Source organism: Loxodonta africana, chromosome 10, assembly GCF_030014295.1.
Source record: "Loxodonta africana isolate mLoxAfr1 chromosome 10, mLoxAfr1.hap2, whole genome shotgun sequence".
Lineage (NCBI taxonomy): Eukaryota > Metazoa > Chordata > Mammalia > Proboscidea > Elephantidae > Loxodonta > Loxodonta africana.
The window spans coordinates 80,526,756-80,545,044 of NC_087351.1; positions in this window are offsets into that span (position 1 = coordinate 80,526,756).

Genomic DNA, 18,289 nt, shown 5'->3' on the forward strand with positions numbered 1-18,289 from the left:
AGTGAACCAGTTGGAACGTGGCTGCGTGCGCGCATGTGTGTGTGCGCTAGTGAGTGCGCACGCACGGGAATATAAACATATGTAGCCCCTGAGTTCCTGTGTGCTGGGAAACCATGAAAGGCAAAAAGTTCTGTGTGTCTGAGAGGTAGGGGGTGTGGCTGCATGCCTAGATGTTTACATTAATATTTGGGGGGAAAAACTAGGGCGGGGGGAAGCTTTGAGAATGTGTGTGTGTGTGTGTGTATGAGCAAGTGTCTCTGTGCGTGTGTGTTGGGGGAAACTGAGGGGAAATTTTGTGTTTGAGTGTGTGTGCTTGCACAGCAGATGCACACATTCAAGGGTGCAGGGGGAAGCTGAGGGAAAGTTTCAAGATTTTGAGAAAATTCTCCGTGAGAAAAAAGTTTGGCAACTCCCCACATCACAGGCCGGTATATATGCAGTGCTCACGAAGTTCATTTCCTGGGCGAGTTACCAGCCCTTGTTTAGATAGGACACAAAATATGACTGACAGCCAAAGCTCCAGGTATTAGAGGTGAGCTGGAAGAGTACGATGAGGGGGCATGGAAAGGGGATGGAGGGGGGAGATGGCTAAGCTCTTTTGCTGCCTGTTTCTTTTGAAAGACAAATGAAATCAATTTTCGGTATCCATCCACAATTCCCACCCATATATGCTTGGAGGGGAGAGAGGATACAGCTCTAATTTTAAAACCCTCTCCTCCTTCATTGCTCTGAAGCCATTTTAGAGCCAAATCTGCTCAGCCAATAGCAGCTCGAGTGTTTGTGTTTATGTGGTTTTAAACTTGTCTGGCCTCCTCTGTTTTGAGCTTCAGTTTGTGAGCCCAGCCCCAGGAAGTAGTCACAAGCTTTTTCACTTTGCGTTATTCTCAGTTGGCTTTGGCTGGTAGCACAGAAGAGTAGAGCTTGACTTAACGCTCTGTTCTTTGTGTGAGGGCTCCAGGTTGCTCTGGGTCCTCAAACTGGCATCCCACAGAAAAATTGAGGAGTTTGGCCAAACACCGCTGTGGCAGATGTAAGGGCAGACATTTCTGAACCCTGCAATATGGGGAGCAACTCCACTCTACAAACTCCTTGGCATTTGACCTCCTCGGAGTCTGTCTTGGCAGTTCGTTGAGCTACATGGTGCCACAGTCCATGATAGATACTCAGTGATGACTATTAACTGTGGCGCGTTCCTGCATTCGAGAGCCACAATGCCATCACCAGAGATGCACCATGCCAACATGGCTTCTTAGCACAGCTCAGGGTCTTGTAAATTAGGTGTCCTGAGTGCCTATGTGGGTTCCCAATGCACCCAGGGGAGGATCACGAGCCCCTGCTCTTCCTCTAACCTAGACTGAAGGAAGCAGTACAAAAACCAACGCAAAGGCTGTTGGGTTCCGTGGCACAGAGAACCCAAGCCTCCCAGGAAGCCAAGTCTAGACAAAACAGAACTTTGAGGATAACACCCACAACCCTTGGTGCTATCAGAAACAATGTCCTGGGAGGGTTACTGGGAGGTAGAAGCCAGAGGCAGCCATGCCTGTCCTCCCTCAGGACAGGCCTTACTTATGGCTGACTCCGAGCACCGAGTTCTGATGGCTGTGGGACACAAAGATACCAATGGGGTCATTTCCCAGGCTTTGCCCTGGTTCAACTCAAGACTCCAGTTGTTTAATGGTGTTGGAGTTTGCTTTACCCTTCGTCCCTGCTCAGTTGGAGTCTCTTTGAAGCCCTCAGGCAATTCACAATCTCTAGTCAGCAAGAGCTTCTAAAGATTGGGACCTGTGACTCCTCCATGAGTTCTGAAACTCCTTTAAGGTGCTGCCTAAAGTTCAGGGAGAAGCTTGGCAAGGAAAAGGGACCCGGGTACAGTGGGTACGGTGAAGTACAGACCATTATCCATTACAGGAACTTTCGGCTCCTATGTTAGCTGGAGACCTTGCAGAGAGTCAGCATTCTGTATGAAGCTAGTGTGGCTCTCCACGTCCTCCGCAATTCTGCTCAAGGCCAGGCATAGCCGCTCTCCAGTGTGTTCCAGAGCACTGCGATTGCAGCCTGGGGAGACTTCCTCCCTTGGCTGGAAGGTCTCCACCTGGAGCGCAGGCCTGGCCCTGACTTGGAACCCCCAGAGGAGGGAGGAAATGGGTTCCTTTGGGAAGAGGCCTGCACTTGTCCTTACTGGTCCAATGCAGCAGCTTTCATCCGTTTACCTGCCAAAACTAGTCCCTGGGAGACTGCTCATTTCTCAGACTTCTCTGCCTGTCCCCAAGATGATCCCAATAAGAATTATTTTGTCCCTAAAAGCCTTGGAAGGGTGCCTGATTGCATTTCCAGAGAGCAGCCTCTGCATTGGAGACTCTTAACTCAGGGATCCTTATAAAGAGGTTTGCTTTTCAGACAGGGCAGTGTTCTCCTTTGTCCTCTCCAAGCACCCATGCATCCCTCCATCACTGTACCTGTCACTTAACTATAACTCCCCCCTTTCTTGTTCACCCCACCCCCAGGCTGAAAGAATCTGAAGGCCAAGGGCTGTCTTAGAAGCACACTGTGAGAGTGGGAGGGGCAGCCTGGGATCCTGACAGAGTGGGGGCTGGCCTTGGGCCCAGAAGGCCTGGCCCAAGTACCCCCACCACTCATAAGCCATTGGGCCTTGAATAAAAGTGGTTTTCAAGGGGTGAGTGTGGTGTGGCATATCTGAATCTCATCCCTGCTCCACTGACATCCATTGGTACATTTCTTTACCGAAAAAAATGGACTCAGCTGCTCACTGGATTGTTTGTGGAGCCGCATGTGAAAGAGCTTTGTAAAATGACCTTACACATATAAGGGGAGCCCTAGTGGCTAGTGGTTTGAAAGCTAGGCTGCCAACCAAAAGGTCGGCAGTTCAAATCCACCAGCTGCTCCTTGGAAACCCTATGGAGCAGTTCTACTCTGTCCTATAGGGTCACTAAGAGTTGGAACAGACTCAATGGCACCTAACAACAACAAACAACATATATAAGGAAGTAGTGTCATGTTAAAGCACCCAACTCCCTTCATTAACAGTTTACATGTCATGTGATGAATGGAGCACTGTTCTCTGCCCCAGAGGCTGCCCATGCCCACTTAATCTTCAGTGTTTTTTTTTTTAAGCTCAGTGACTTCATTTCTTCATCTGTAAAATGGGAGTGCAGGGTTGTCAGGGTGAGGACTTTGAATCTTACCTGAATAGCAAGCTCGTGGGCATTATTTCTTACCACCATTGGTTAAATGAGCATAAAGACACTTCCTTTGAAGATGATATTTAGAAGAAACCTAGATCTGGGTATAACGTGGGAACAGGGTCAATTCTAAATCTGTCCTTTGTTGTCATGTAAGTAGAATGCCTGCCCAGTGAGATTTAGCATAGTTCTCTTGCTCTAGAGTCGGCAAAATTTTTCTGTAAAGAGCCAGAAAGTAAATACTTTCCACAATACATAAACAAATGGGATTGACTGTGTTCCAATAAAACTTTATTTCCAAAAAAACACTATGGGCAGAATTTGACCCACGGGCCTTTACTGATGCTGTTTTAGCTCATGGTTGGTGTCCAGCAAAAACTTCAGAAATTAATTTGTTGAAGGTTGGAAACCAAAAACCAAACCCACTGCCATCAAGTTGATTCTGACTCAAAGTGACCCTAAAGGACAGAGCAGAACTGCCCCATAGAGTTTCCAAGGAGCACCTGGCAGATTCAAACTGCCAACCTCCTAGTTAGCAGCCGTAGCAATTAACCACTATGCCACCAGGGTTTCCTTGTTGAAGATAGGTGAGTGGAAAGGTGGTTAAGCATTAGGCTGCTAACCAAAAGGCTGGCAGTTCAAATTGACTAGCCTCTCCTTGGAAACCCTATGGGGCAGTTCTACTCTGTCCTATAGAGTCATTATGAGTCAGAATCGACTGGACAGCAATGGTTTTTTTGTTTTTTCACAGAAGGCATTCTGCTTTTCTGCCAGAGGGTCACAGCAGCAAGACCCCCGCCTCCTACTAACTGGCCTCCCCCCAGCTTTCCGAGATCACAGGCTTATTCAGTCCCTGTCCCGCTTAATGGAGAGCAGAGTTTTTGTGCCTTCCAGGATCTCTGCACCGCCCCCCCCCTTCCCACCCAGGGCCTTTCCCCTCCATCCCCAGTTTGTGGGACACACAATTTGTAATCTCCTCAAAACCAAAGAAGCGAGGTCTCTGATTCATGTCGATTAAAATCAGCTGCAACCTATTAATGGCCCAGAGCCCAAGACAGATTTTAGGAAACAAAAACACTGGACCAAATTAGACTGAGCCGGCCTCTGTCTCCAGGGGAGGGGGTGGAGTAGGAGGCTGGGGTGAGGGGAGTGGCCATGTGGTTTTAATTAATTTGGATTCTCTTCCTGAAGCTAATTCACCCAACACAAAGCCTGTGCAGCGCCATGGAAGCTCCAGCCTCAGAGCTCAGCTCTCCCCGGGAAAAGCCCTGGGTCCCTTTGGGGGGCTGGGGCTGGTTGTGTCTCTGTAATTAACAGGTTTCAAAGTGGTTATTTTGAAAAAGCGAATTTCAGTGGCGCGTTAAAATCCTTTCATCAGCCATCAGCCCACGTCCTGGGGCCCTCGGCAATGCCCTCACCACTTAGAGCTTCAGAGAGCTTTGAATTCCCAGGGTCTCCTTTGGGAATGTGGAGCTTTTTGCCATGGGTTTGATTAGGCTGATGGCTGCCATGATTTCCATTATTGTTTAGTTACTGGGTCATAAAAATGTTTCTCTCTTCCTAGAGTACCTAAGAACGTTAAAAAAAAAAAAAAAAAAAACAGTCCCTGCCTGTGTAGAAGTGACATAACAAACAAACAAGGAAAAGGGGCGGGCCCTGCATCCCAGAGCCCAATCAGGGAGCCCCTTATCTAATCACATCTCAGGAGACTGAGGCCTAACACGCTCTCCTTGCTCTTGTCCAGGGTTCTTTCTCCTTCTGGTAAATTGAGGCTGTGAACCGAGTTGGGAAAAGTAGAGAAGGCACCCAAATTTTACCACACTGGTGCTTTGCGACACTCTAAAAGTGGAAAGAAACGGCCAAGTTCACAGGCAGCTTAAAAGAAAATCCCGAGGTGGACCGGGGAACGATTTGGGCCAGTGCTGGGCTTCCAATGGCATCTACAGGAAGGAACTAGTCTCAGAGGACAGAGGCCCGGATGCCTGCACTAGGACCCTGGGAGGAAGGGAAGGGCCATGAAACTTTCACCTGGCACCCATGCCCCTGAGGTGCAGAAAGGAGGAAAATAGGCACCAAATCCAGCGAGCCACAGAGATGACTTCTCAGCACTCTAAAAACCTCTGAAACCTAGTCCAGCTCCCAGAATCCTCATACCGGGTCACAGGAACCTCGGTTAAGCCTGCATTACCTGATAAGTGCAATAGCAGCCTGCTTCACTTCCTATTTTGATGAAGGCTACCTTCCTGAACCTTCTTTCATGGAAGACATGACAAATATTCAGGGAGAATTGTTATGAAATAACCTTTAGTGCTTAAAAACAATGGGTGATCCTGAGGGCAGCTGACCTTGCTTTCAGTAGGACACAAGTAGGAACTAGCCCAGAATAAAGGTTGAGAAGTCATGCTCAGAGGATTAGAGAATGTTGGAGCTGAGAGGGAAATTCACATCCAGCTACGCAAGGCCTCTCATTTTACAGAGAGGAAAACAGAGGCTCTGGGCATGTCCAAAGTTACATAGTAGGGCATTCAGCCCATGATTTCTGACTGTCGATCCAGGCTTTGCTCAACCCTACCGCTGTGTATTGTCGTTGTTAGGTGCTGTGGAGTCGATTCTGACTCATAGCAACCCTATGAACAACAGAAGGCAATACTGCCCAGTCCAGGACCATCCTCGTGATCGTTGCTAAATTTGAGCCCATTGTTAGAGCCACTGTGCCAATCCATCTCATTAAGGGTCTTCCTCTTTTGCTCTGACCCTCTACCAAACACAATGTCCTTCCCAGGGACTGGTCCCTCCTGATAACTTGTCCAAAGTACTTGAGACGGAAGGAAGTCTTACCATCCTCGTTTCTAAGGAGCATTCTGGCTGTATTTCTTCCAAGACAGATTTGTTCATTCTTCTGGCAGTCTGTGGTATATTCAATATTCTTTGCCAACACCATAATTCAAAGGCATTAATTCTTCCATCTGCCATATTCATTGTCCAGCTTTCCCATACATATGAGGCAATTGAAAATAGCATGGCCTGAGTCAGGTGTACATCTTTGCTTTTTAACACTTTCAAGAGGTTTTTTGCAGCAGGTTTGACCAATGCAATATGTCGTTTCTATTTCTTGACTGCTCTTTCTATGGGCATTGATTGTGAATTCAAGTAGAATGAAATTGTTGACGATGTCTTGATGTTGCTTCTTGGTCCAGTTGTGAGGATTTTTGTTTTCTTTATGTTGAGGTATAATCCATACTGAAGGCTGTGGTCTTTGATCTTCATCAGCAAGGTTGTGTTATCTGCATATTGAAGTTAGTGAATGAGTCTTTCTCTAATCCTGGTGCCATGTTCTTCTTCATATAGTTCAGCTTCTCGGATTATTTGCTCAGCATACAGACTGAATAAGTATGGTGAAAAGGTACAACCCTGACCCACACCTTTCCCGATTTTAAACCAGGCAGTATCCCCTTGTTCTGTTCAAGTGACTATGTCTTAGTCTATGTACAGGTTCCACATGAGCACAATTAAGTGTTCTAGAATGTCCATTTTTCACAATGTTATCCATACTTTGTTATGATCCACACAGTCAAATAGTTTTGCATAGTCAATAAAACATAGGTAATCATCTTTCTGGTATTTTCTTTTTTCAGCCAGGATCCATCTGACATCAGCTATGATAGCCCTGGTTCCCTGTCCTCTTCTAAATCCAGCTTGAATTTCTGGCAGTTCCCTTTTGATGTACTGCTACGATTGCTTTTGAGTGATCTTCAGTACAATTTTACTTGCATGTGATATTAATGATATTGTTCTATAATTTCTGCATTCTGTTGGATCACCTTTCTTTGTAATGGGCACAAATATGGATCTCTTCCAGTGAGTTAGCCAGGTCGCTGTCTTCCACATTTCTTGGCATAGATGAGTGAGTGCTTCCAGCGTTGCATCAATTTGTCAAAACATGTCAATTGGTATTCCAACAATTCCTGGAGCTTTGTATTTCAGCAATGCTTTCACTGTACCTTGGACTTTTTCCTTTAATACCATTGGTTCTTGATCATGTGCTACCTCTTGAAATGGTTGAACATTGACCAATTCTTTTTGGTGCAGTGACTCTGTATATTCCTTCCATCTTCTTTTGATGCTTCCTGTGTTGTTCAATATTTTGCCCACAGAATCCTTCAAAATTGCAACTCAAGACTTGAATTTTTTTTTTTCAGTTCTTTCAGTTTGGGAAATGCAGACTGTGTTCTTCCCTTTTGGTTTTCTAACTCCAGGTCTTTGCACATTTCATTATAATACTTTACTTTGTGTTTTGGAGCTGAGCTTTGAAATCTTCTGTTTAGCTCTTTTACTTCATTTCTTCCATTAACTTTAGCCACTCTACATTGTAGAGCAAGTTTCAGAGTCTCTTCTGACATCCATTTTGGCCTGATCTTTCTTGTTTTTCTAATGACCTTTTGCTTTCTTTGTGTATGATGTCCTTGATCCCATCTCACAACTGTTCTGGTCTTATGTGATTAGTGTTCAATGTGTCAAAACTATTCTTGAGGTGGTTTCTAAGTTCAGGTGAGATGTACTCAAGGTTGTGCTTTGGTTCTCATAGACTTGTTTTAATTTTCTTCAGCTTCAACTTGAACTTACATATAAGCAATTGAAGTCTGTTCTACAGTCGGCCCCTGGCCTTGTTCTGGCTGATGGTATTGAGCTTCTCCATTGTCTCTTTCCACAGATGTAATCAATTTGATTCCTGTGTATTCCATTCGGCAAGGTTCGCATGTATAGACATTGTTCATGTTGTTGAAAAAAGTTATTTGCAATGAGGAAGTTGTTGGTCTTATAAAATTCTATCATGTGATCTCTGGCATCATTTTTACCAGAAAGACCATATTTTCCAACTCCTGATCCGTCTTTGTTTCCAACTTTTGCATTCCAATCACCAGGAATTATCAATGCATTTTGATTGCATGTTTGATCAATTTCAGACTGCAGAAGTTGATAAAAATCTTCAATTTCTTCATCTTTGGCATTAGTAGTTGGTGTGTAAATTTGAATAATAGTAATTTTAACTGGTCTTTCTTGTAGGCGTATGGATATTCTCCCATCATTGATAGCATTGTACTTCAGGATAGATCTGAAATGTTCTTTCTGGCGATGAATGTGACACGTTCCTCTTCACTTTGTCATTCCTGGCATAGTAGACCATGTGATTGTCTGACTCAAAATGGTCAATACCAGTCCATTTCAGCTCACTAATGCCTAGGATATCTATCTTTATGTGTTCCATTTCATTTTTGATGACTTCCAGTTTTCCTAGATTCATACTTTGTACATTCCATGTTCCAATTATTAATGGATATTTGCAGCTGTTTCTTCTCACTTTGAGATGTGTGACACATCAGCAAATGGAGGTCCCGAAAGCTTTACTCCATCCACATCATTAAAGGCGACTCTACTTTGAAGAGGCAGTTGTCCCCCAGTTGTATTTTGAGTGCCTTCCAACCTGAGGGGCTCATCTTCTGGCACTGTATCAGACAATGTTCCGCTGCTGTTTATAAGGTTCTCACTGCCTTTTTTTTTTTTTTAGAAGTTGCCAGATCCTTCTTCCTAGTCTGTTTTAGTGTTAAAGCACCACTGAAACCTGTCCACCATGGGTGACCCTGCTGGTATTTAAATGGGTAATGGCACCATTGTATATTAGCCTACAATTTCCCTTTTGGCATGATATTTTCATTTATTCACTCGATATATACTGGCTACCTTCTATGCATCAAGCACTGTTCTAGGTGCCACTAATTTTATGTCTTTGAAGTTTTTAAAGATGGAATAAAAGAGATGTGTTTGTGTGGAATACACTAAAGGAAAGAAATTTCTTCCAAAAAATCCAGATTTTTAATGGTAATAGAAAAATTTGGAAATGGATAGTGGTGATGGTTACACATGATGTATGTAATTAATGTCACTGAATTGTATATGTAAAAAAATGTTGAAATGGCAAATGAAAAAAAAAAAGTAAGCATTCTTCTAAGAGGTAGTTTCTCATTATTGGGTCACTTAACTCTTCCCGAAACTGAGGTTCTATAGCTTAGAAACATTTTTGGTTTTGTTGTGTGTTTCACTGTGGTAGTTTTTATTTTGTTTGGCAAATACCCTTTTTTTTTTTTTTAAATCAAGGTCGCAACACAATTTCGTTTACTGGAAAAGAGAAGGTAAGGACAAAACCTCATCAAGTGAAATATCAATACAGGGAAAAGGACAAAGAGAGGAAAAGAAAAAAAAATCAAGTTTTAAGAAATTTGGGTGGCTTTTGTGAGCCTGTGGCATCCTTGGGAAATGCCAGCTGTTCTGGGTGTGCTTTTGGATGGGTGCGCCTTTCGGATGGGTGCTTAGTGTCATTTTCACATGCAGGTGGGACTTCCCTGGCTGCCTTCTCTTGCAGTCACCCCTCGCTCCTAACAGCTACATGGGAGCTTGAACCAAAGCAGTCTGGGAGTGAAAATCATCGGGGATTCTCTGAATCCAAGTTTGAGTGAGTGTGGTGGAAGGAGCCCAGACCAGTTCAAGGCATGTGGAGCATATGGGTCCCCCAGGCTATTTTCCATCATTTTCCTTCAACTGTTCACTTTTCAGTCCTTTGCTCTTGTTTACCTCTGTGAGAATGATTCCATGAATAAATCAGAGAACTTGGCACTGAGTTTTGGATTATCTGTGATTTTTAACTTTCCCAGGGCAAAGGAAATTCAACCAAGAAATCTGTTTCTCATGGTTCAGCCTCCAAACCATGGAAGTGCTGATCTGTGTAGAGCGAGCCAAGCCTGAACTTACCCACTCCCTGCACTCTCAGTAAGCAGTCATGCATGCATGCATGCATGCATTCATTCATTTGTTCACTTATTCATTCAACAGATATTCAGGCAGTACCTCTGTGCCAGACTCTATTCTAGTCACTGGAGACACAGGTTAAAAAAAGACAATGTCCCTTTACCCAGCTTATAACTTCTCAGGGGAGAGAGATAACAAACAAACAAATACATGTAATACTAGTTAGTGATAAGTGCCTTGAAAAGAGTAAAGCCAGATAAAGAGAAGGGGGTACGGAGTGCACTATTTAACACACATAGAATCAGGAAGACCTCTCTGAAGAAGTGATACTTGGGCAGAGATTGAATGAAAAGAGAGTAAACCACATGCCAGTCCTGGGGAAGAACATTCCAGGCAGAAGGAACAGCAAGTGCAAAGGCTTGGGACAGGGACACGTTTGATGTGTTTGGGGAACACCAAGGAGAAGAGGAACAGAGTGAGTCATGAGGATGAGGGTGGGACATGAGGTCAGAGAAGTGGGCAAGAGCCAGCCCATGGACGTGGTGATTCTGGGTTTTGTTCAGAGCAGTGTGGAATGTCTTTGGCAGCTTTGAATCAGGGGAATGATGGGGTAGAGGTGAACATTCGAAGGCTGTAGAGCAGCTGATGAAACAAATGATGGCCCAGCTTGGGTGGAACATTTGCGTTCAGACACAGGGCAGGTGGTAGCTGTGCTTCCCGGGTAGTGCCTGAAGTGGAAGCCTTTAGCAGCTACATGTTTCAACAGGGTTAGGCTGGGCCTAGGAGCTCACCACTTCTCTACTGATTATTCTTAAGCCCAGAAAAAGGAAACGCTGCTGTGTAAATAGCAGGGTTGGAACTGGCCTGTGAGTCACAGAACCCGCTGCCAACTGGGCTTCCATTGGGCGGGATCTGGGAAGCCGTTGATGCAGGGTTCCAAACACCTCATGGGTTGTTTGGCCTTCAGCTGGTGTTCTGTTGGGGCCTCCAGACACACTCAGAAGCAGTCTTGAATACAGACCTGGCCTTTGGCGGGGTCTGGCTCTATTTTTGGCTGATTGTATATGTCTAGTCAGTTTACTTCCCTGGGCCTCTCATTCTATAAAATGCAGGCCGCCTGGCTAGGGAGCAGAGGGGAAAAGTAAAGACTGTGGCTCTGTTAGCCCCAAGGCTCACCCTTCTGCACCACTTACTAGCTTCTGGGCTTGGAAAAAGCTACATAGCCTCCTAGAGCTGTGCTGTCCAATGCAGTAGCCACTGTTGTTGTTAGGTGCCATTGAGTCGGTTCTAACTCATAGCGACCCTGTGTACAACAGAACGAAACACTGCCCGGTCCTGTGCCATCCTCACAATCGTTGTTATGCTTCAGCCCATTGTTACAGCTGCTGTGTCAATCCATCTCATTGAGGGTCTTCCTCTTTTTCGAAGACCCTCTACTTTACCAAGCATGATGTCCTTCTCCAAGGACTGGTCCCTCCTGATAACATGTCCGAAGTATGTGAGATGTAGTCTCTTCATCTTTCTTCTAAGAAGCATTCTGGTTATACTTCTTCCAAGACAGATTTGTTTGTTCTTTTCGGAGTCCATGGTATAGCCAACATTCTTCGCCAACACCACAATTCAAAGGCGTCAGTTCTTCACTAGCCACATGTAACCATTTAAGTTTAAATTAATTAGAATTAATAAAACAATAAATCCAGTTCCTCAGTTGCACTAGCCACATTTCAAGAGCTCGATAGCTGCTTGTGGCTAGTGACTATCATACTGAATAGGGTTGATATAGAATGTTTGCGTCATCACAGGAAGTTCTGTTGGACAGTTCTCACTTCTTTAAAAAGAGACTGATCCATGAGAATTGAACGAGTCAGTACACACAAAGCATAGGGTATTTTCCTATCTCGTTAGAGGTGCTCAGCAAAAGGTAGTGGTGGCGATGGTGGTTATGTGTCATTGAATTCATTCCGACTCATAGCGACCCCATAGGACAGAGTAGAACTGCCCCATAGGGTTTTCTAGGCTGTAATCTTAATCTTCATGGAAGGAGATTGCCAGGTTTTCTCTCCTGCAGAGCCACTGGGTGGGTTCAAAACTTCAACCTTTCAGTTAGCAACCAAGCACTTAATCACTGCACCACCAGGGCTCCTTCAGTACAAGGTAGTCACCATAAATTTTCAAATGAATCTCTGTCCTGACTCTGCTGCTGGCTAACTGTGTGACCAGTCGCTCAACCTCTTTGAGCCTCAGTTTTCTGATATGTAAAATGGGAATGCTAAGCACTGCTGGCGTACATTCCTCGCAGCATAACATGATCTTTATTTTCCTTAGTTCCCCCTGAATCCCTAAGAATTTTCCTCACTGACCCTCAGATGACTTATCTAGGCCAAAGTTTGGAAACTCCAGCCCTGCTGCGCTTAGCGGGAGGCATGACTTATATCACCACTTGGTAACGGATCTGGAGATTTAGCCATTTTGTGGGGTTTGACTATTATGATTGGTGATATAAAGTTCTAATTAAACCAGTGGACAAGGCTGTTCAAGAAGAATAATCATTTTGACTCGTCAGGTATTTGCCCTTTTCTGAAATAAGGCTGTTGTCCTCTCTTTGTGGTATTGGCTGTTGGCTGTTGGCATTCAAGACTTGAAGTAATGCCGCTGGTCCCCCATCCCCGGGGCCCCTGCTACCCTGCCCAAATGTTCCTTCTGGGAGTGTTACTTCAGAGAAAGACTCTCAGGCAGCCAGCCCTTCTGGTATCATGCCCTTCGATCAGACTTCCTCTTCCCACTTTGGGGTTTTGTTGTCACTTCAGGTTTATTAACTACAGGCATTTGGTGGGTGGAAGTTGGGATTTGCCCCGGGCTGGGAGGAAGTTATTTGCCAGGCCAGGATAAGGTGTGGTTTAAGAGCTGAAGCTGGAATCCCCTTCACCTGCTTAATGCATTTCAGGGGAGATTTGTTTTCAACTTCCAAATTACCTGCTAGGATTTCTAAACCTGAGATTCCATCTCCACTGGCTGTTTCGCTTCATTTCCGATAAGAAAGACAAAGAGTGGGAGGTGAAAAAACAACATTCTTGAGCCCCTTTAAATAAAATTGTATACAGTGTGTGATTGCCTTTAATGTCTTCTATAAAGTAGGCAGTAGGAGGGCCTGGGCAAGCCTCTAGAACCGAGGTGTGACGGGGGCTCTGGGGAGACCAACTGTAACTGGGGTTTTACAGAAAACTTGGGAAATGTCTGGACTTAATATGTTTTAAAATGGTACTCTCTAAATCTCTCCTTCCTTCAAACTGCTCCTCCTGAAACCTCCTCTTGTCAAGTGATGGCAACACCAACCTTCCAGCTGTTTATGCCAACAACCTTGGAGCCATCCTTGGCACCTGCCTTTTTCTCACACTTCACTACCAAGCTGCTGGGGAATCATGTTGGCTCTACTTTCAAAAGCTATCCAGAGTCAGACTAATTCTCACTGCTTCCGCTGCCAATACCCTGTTCCAAGCTATTGTCGTCTATTCCCTGATCAACAGTAAGACCCTCCTGACTGGTCTTTCTATTCTACTTGTTCCTGGTAGTATAAACCAGTTGCTATTGCGCCAATTTCCACTCATGGAAAGCCCAAGTATGTCAGAGTAGAACTGTGGCCCACAGGGTTTTCATTGACTGATTTTTCAGAAGCAGGTGGCCAAGCTTTCTTCTGAGGTGGTGCTCAAACCTCCAACTTTGGCTTAGCAGCTGAGTGCGTTAACCATTTGCACCACCCTGGGACTCCCCGGTACTGTATTCTCAACATAGTAGCCAGAGTGGTCCCTTTGAAATACAAATCAGATCCCATATACCCCCTTCCCCAAACCCCGCGAGGTCTCCCATCTGGTTCAAAGTGAAAAGCCATGGTCCTTACAGTGGCCATGAAGGTCCTAAATGATCTGGCCCCTCTGAAGGATCTGGTCTTCCCTCCCTCTCCTCCTTAGTTTCTTCAAACACACCAGACATGTGTCCACCTCAGGGCCTTTGCTACAGCTGTTCCCTCTGCTAGTGCCTTCACCTGTTCAAGTCTTCACTCCAATTTTAGCTTCTCAGTGAGGCTCACCCTAACCGCCCTAGTTAATCCTACAAGCTTTCTACACCCCCTTGCATTCCCAATTCCTTTGACCTGACTCCATTTTTTCCCCACAGCACTTCTCATTTTCTAACGCACTACGTAATTTGCTTATGTATTGTTTGTTGTTCCTCTTCATCTCTCCTCTGGAATGCAGACCCCACGAGGACAGGGACCTCAGTCTGTTTAGATCACTGATGTTTCCCCAATTTCTATAGGCATTTGGCTCAGGGCAGCTCTTCTTTATCTGCTAGTACCCCAATTTTCCTGCTGGTGACCCCATCTTGAACAGGCTGGTTGTTCAAGAAGCCCGATCTCAGGATGACTGGAGCTGAAAGTGAGCCCCAGCACTGCCATGCAAAAAATTCAACAACCCAAAATTATGGGGAGGATTAAAACTCACAAGAAAGCCCCCAATAAACTCAAACTTAGCAGAAACAAGCTAGAGATAATCGTCTCTAAACTTACGGAAGGCAAATGCACAAGAAGTTGCCTAAATAATGGTATAACTATGAGCAATAGAACCAAGAAATTTTAAAAAGGAACAAAGATGCTATTAACAAATGGATTGACAAAACAATATGTGCATAAATTTTTTTAATGAAAAATTAACCTGAGCTGTAAACTTTGACCTACAGCACAATTAAAAAAAAAAGAAGAAGAAGGAGAAAGAAATGGATTGATTCCTTTAGGCTAGCTGCTATCAGATGTTTTGGTCTTTAGGACTCTTTGCACTCTTAGAAATTTTTGAAGACCCTCAAGAGTCTTTGTTTATGTGGGTTACATCTATTGGTATTTCCTGGGGTAGCTAGCCTCAAAGATAGCTACCAATGATCCTCATCTCCTGGTGTTCATGCCCTTGTGCCTTCTTCTCCCATGCTGAATCAGGGTTGGTCTAGTTGACCAACAGAAAATGGCAAAAGTGGTAGTGTGGGATTTCCAAGCCTAGGTCATAAAAGGGGCTACAGATTCCTACGTGATCTCTTCTATTGTTCACTCTGGAAAAAGCCAATCACCATGCTTTTAGTACACATAAATAGCCCCAGGGAGAGGCCTATCTGGAAAGCAATTGAGGTCCCCTGTCACCAGCCAGCACCAACTTGCCAGGCACGTGAGTGAGCCACCTTGAAAGCAGATCCTCCGGCCCCAGTCAAACTTTCAGATGAGTGCAACCTTACAAGAGACCGTGAGGCAGAACTGCCTAGCCAAACCACTCCTGAATTCCCGACCTACAGAAACTCTGAGAGATAGCCAATGATTAGTGTTGTTTTAAGCCACTGGGTTTGGGGGAATTTTGTTATGTAGCAATAGATAATTTAACCATTTACCATATTAAAAATTAAAACATAAGAATGTTCAATATTTATTTGCCAATTATTTTTAAAATAACTAATAAACCCATTACATGTTAACATAAATAACAATTTTATTTTTAAAATAGCTGCATTTTTCACAACAAAACAAAAATTAGTAAGAAGAATGAGAATGTATTACATTTCTCCAAATCTTTTAAATGTCTGGCTTAATAAAAAACATCTGGATTCCCATATCTGCTTCTGCATTCAATCAGCTGTGATAATGTTGTTTTGGTTGAAGGCTATGAAGGATATCCAGCATCACATAGATACATACTTGGAAAAGGGAAGAATATCTTTATAGCCTTTTCAAATAATTGTGGATATTCTTCTTTGACACTTTACCAAAGCTTGATAAATGGTAGTTTATTAAAGGTTAGTTGCAATGTGGACTCTGAAACCATACCAATGAACTTTTCACGCTCTGTTACATGAAGATCCAGGGGTCTATCTTGCAGCTTGAATTGGTCTTTTACCCTGCACAATTTCATAATACCATGCATGGGCTATTTGGAAAACATCGTTGCACTAAGTTATACAGGTCTTCCAAATATTGGTGCATTTCATTATAAAAAGTAAAAATTCATATTTCTTAGTATCACCACCAATTTCACCAGACACTTCTGTAGGTATTGGGAAGGTGTTATGCTCACTGTAGCAGATATGAGTTTTCAAGAAGCCTAATTTTTGCTTGAAAGCTCAGATTTTGGCAACAAATACTGTCAATTATCTTTCTGGAAGTGACGAGCTCAGTTTGTTCATTTTTGAAAAAATGTCTGTTAAATAACTAAGTCTGAATAACCGTGTTTATTCGGTCCTTCCAAGTAAAACTGGTGTTCCATGAAAGTGGTTAGTTCAGCTCCCAGCTCAAACAATCACACAAGTGCTTTCCCTCAAGACAGCCATCATACTCCGGAATGTACCAGAAAAGCTTAATTCTTATTTTCCATTTCATCACACAGAATTGTAAACTGATGTGTACTTGGGCTGAGATTTAATAAAATTAACAATTTTGACTGCTTAATCTAGGACATTCTTAAAAGAAACTGGTTTCCTTTTTTTTTTCCCCCTCCCCTGTGAGTTTGTGGTGGTGAAGAATACCATGGGTGCCAGTACAGTCTGGTGCCACTGCCTTGATTAGTGCTAAGGCGCCAGCAGTTTTACCCAAGTGTTAACACAGCAAAGAAGGCTAATAACATCTTGGCATTATGATGAAAATAGTTTTGACCTTGACGACACCTTGAAAGGGTCACAGGAATCTTTGAGAATCACTGGTTTAGGGAAATGAGTGATATTTCATCACTTGTAGCATGTACAGGTGAATATGCTACGTGCCAAGACACACATGTACCAAGTCTTTGTGTAAAATTTTAATGGCCATCAATTGTTGCATCAGCTAGAAAGCATATCATTAGACATCAGCTTATTCTTGTATAAGCCTATTCTTGTATAGATATGAGACAGGTTCTTTGTTTAAGAGAGATTAGGATAATTTTTATGGTTTTGTTTGTCCCACTTGTAAAAGATATATAGAGGGTGATGAGGAAACTAGGCTCTGAGAAATTCCTCAGACTATCAGTGTTGAAAAAATAAGGTAAATGAGGAAGATAACACCTGCGCCCCTTCCTTTGTAACCCTTTTCCTTCTCCCTCCTTCACTTAATGAGCAGTGAAAGTTCAGTGGACCATGGAAGACTTCCTTCTCAGGGTAGCTGGCTCCTTCCAGCTCCAGGCAAACACAGGCAAAGTTCTCTTGTCGGCAGCCCCCACAACACGGGGCAAGAGGAATAGCATGGACAAAAGGCTGCATTTGTTCAAACAATCATGGCATCCATGAGGATTTATCACTGTGGAAGAACCAAAGGCACTGCCTCTCTGAAAGTCCCTCAGAAGTCATATAAAGTGGCTTCGAGAAAGGGCAGGGATGTGATTGTTTTTCACTCTTTTCAGTTTAGCTTATGTGTAAATTGTTTGCACCACAGAAATGCAGAGTAGGCTTGAACCCCGCACCTGACTGGGCTGAGCCGTGTGGTGAGTGATTGTATAGCTGTTGTATCTGTGATCACAGGCCCCAATCTGCAGGCGGGAAACAACAAGGGGTTCTGTCCTGAGCCCTGGGAACTCGAGACCTTTCCACATCTGTTCTCCTACTCGGGGGCAGGAGGAAATCACCAAGACCTTCCAACGTGGGGCCAGAGCAGGAGACAAAGGGGAAGCCTTAAGCCGATGGCGACCTCAGGTCATATGACCACCCTACGGTCTTTCCCCGGTCCTTTCATCCCCTCAGGTCCCCAACACTCAGCCTTTTCATCCTTCTCCAGGTCAGCAGGATCAGGTTTATGTGAGTCAACCAGAAAGCTTATCAAACGAAGGCAGAAAGCAGGTGTTTGAAAACCCCCTCCCCACTAAAAGCTGGGTTGAACAAGGTTGACAGTGTGGCTGAGGCCAACATCCTGCACTAATTGCATTTTCTTTCCTGGAACCATTTCTCTCTCTCTTCCTCTCTTTCTGGTTTGGAGCCTCTAGAGGTTTTTGGGAACCAATCACCAAAACAAACCATTCAAAGAGCTAAGAATTTATCAAAAACTGGGAGATGTGACATCCTGGGCTGTACAGTTGCCCTTCTGTCCTAGAGCTCAGGAACCAGCATTCAGAGGCTTCCAGAGACTTAGACTCAGTGGTGTGCTGAAGCCGGCTTGTATGGGCTTGAAAGAACTGACTGTATGCATCTTCCCCAATTCCGCAATTGTGATGTCATGTTGGTAGCTTGAAATTGGCCATGGTGGGATTATTTACACCGTGGAAATCTGCAAACCAGGCTTTCCCCTTCCAGAACTAATT